Source organism: Lichenostomus cassidix, chromosome 1, assembly GCF_008360975.1.
Source record: "Lichenostomus cassidix isolate B80296 chromosome 1, HeHo_3.0, whole genome shotgun sequence".
Lineage (NCBI taxonomy): Eukaryota > Metazoa > Chordata > Aves > Passeriformes > Meliphagidae > Lichenostomus > Lichenostomus cassidix.
The window spans coordinates 26,005,000-26,007,278 of NC_139479.1; positions in this window are offsets into that span (position 1 = coordinate 26,005,000).

The following is a 2,279-nucleotide window of genomic DNA, read 5'->3' on the forward strand; positions in this document are numbered from 1 at the left end:
ATTGTGAATGAAATCGGGGAGTTGGAACAGCACTTAAAAATAATTCCTGGATCTGATCAATTCTCAGGTTGAAAGACAGCAAGCCACTGCTGTGTCACATGTCATCAGTGGGAGGAAATGGATGGAATAGTGAGAAGGGGCGTTGCTATAATGGCAGCATATCATGACACTGTGCCTTGGCAGTGCCTTGCTGGAGGTTTTTTGGCTGGCTGTTGCTAGCCATTGTTTATTTGTATTAAAAGTTACCTAGAAAGAAATGTATGCCAAGTGTCCTAGATTGTGAAGGACTGTTTTAGATGTCAGAGGAATTCTTGATATGGCTTGGCTTGACTCCAAGCCTTTTAGGCAGCTACAGTTAGGTTAGAGCTTGTGAGCTGGTTCATGATATTGTCTCAGACAGGACTTTAAGGAAAGTTTTTCTCTCGTTTGTCTTCTGTTCAATGGTTTGGCCTGCTCTTGTTCTGTCCAAATCCCTGCCTTTGTACTGGCAGTGCCTGCTTGCCCAAGCCTTCTGCACCTCCAGCACCTGTCCTGCTCCAGTCCTGCCCTTGCCTGGACTCGGCTTCTGAGATATTTGACATTCACGCTGGCTCTAGTCAAATTGAGTATTGTCCTTGTCTTCATGAGGACTTTGGTTATTAATTTTGGCCTGGCTTGACCTCAGAATCTTGATTCTTGGCTCCATCCATTGCCATTGCCTCACTTGGCTTTGGCTGCTGTGTGCAAGGGTCCAGGACAGTACAGGTTGGCTTATAAATGTGCCCCCAAAAGATACATTTTTACTCTGTCCCATAACTTCATCTTTCTCTTCAAAGGATCAGTTTTGTCTGAGTGGAAAGATGTGACTGTTGCCTTAAAGATTTTCAGAATAGATATGAAAACCCACAAGATACTTCTGCTGCAAAAGGCTCCAAAAATTCCTTCGTAGCTACTGCTACCTAAAAGATTTGTAAAGGAGTAACATGTTAGCTCAATTGGTTAGAGCATGATGCTAATAATGCCAGCATTGCAAGCTTGATCCCCATGTGGGCCATTCACTTAAGAGTTGACTTGATGGCCCTTGTGGGTGCCTTGCAACTCAGAATATTCTGTGATTTCAGTTGTTTCAGCCAATGCCACCTGCTTTTATTATTCCACATCAGATAATGTATTTCCTTCATGCTGTGGACACCTGTTTGAGGACCAACAATGCAGCAGGATCTGAAGATTGGCAATGACCCTGTGTGTTCTGATTAAACTGCAGGCATTTTTGCTCCTTCTGTCTAGTTTCTGTGGAAAGGATGAGTCTGTTGGTTAATGCATGGCATGTCCTTACTTTGGAGCTTGCTTTGTACTTCGGTACCTCTGCCACCAATTCTAGGAGATCTAGTCCAAGATATTCCAACTCACACAGGAATTTCAAGAAACTTTTTGGATCTAGATAGTGAAAAATTTGTTGATTGCAATCTAGGACTGAATAAGCCTTGCTCTGATTGATGGGCCAGCACTTAGCATAATCATCGAGTCATGCAGTGGTTTGGGTTGGAAAGGACCTTAAAGATCATGTAGTCCCGACCCTGCTGCCATGGGGAGGGACACCTCTCTGCCAGGTTGCTCAAGGCCCTGCGGAACCCTGCTCTGAACACTGCAGGGATGGGGCAGCCCCAATCTCCCTGGGCAACCTGTTCAGTGCCTCACCAGCCTCACAGTAAGTTTCTTGCTAACTATCTAGCCTAAATTTATTGCTAATTTATTTAGCCTAAATTTCCCCTCTCTCTGTTGGTACCCATTCCCCCTTGTCCTGTTAGGGCAGTCTGTGCTGAAGGCAGGCAAAGGCCTGGAGGCAGCGTTTGGAAGAGCTCTCGCTGCTGCGGGGCCTCGGGGGCTGGCGGTGCATCATGACAGAACCTCCTTGCCTCACAACATTCCTGCCCTCACGCAAGGAACGAGTAGCGGCTTTTTAAACTTTTCCCCGCTGCCTTCTCAGAAATTGGCTACCCCTCAGAGCCTGCCTCCAAAGACTGTGGGTAACACAGCCCTGCGGCGTCTGTGCCATTCCCGCCTAAGGCGCTGTGGGGCCGCGGTGACAAGGCACCCGTGAGCTTAGGGCGAGGCCGTCAGAGAAGGGACATGCACACGTTTCTGTGTCTTCCCCTCGCACCTACACAGCGGGAGCCCGCTGGAGTTCCAGGAGGGAGGAGGACCGGCACAGAGCCGCCGGGACAGAGCCGCCGCTCCCCGCCCGGGGTGGCGGGGGAGCCTCGCGAGATGCCGCCAGCCCTGTGGGCAGTTCTCGCGAG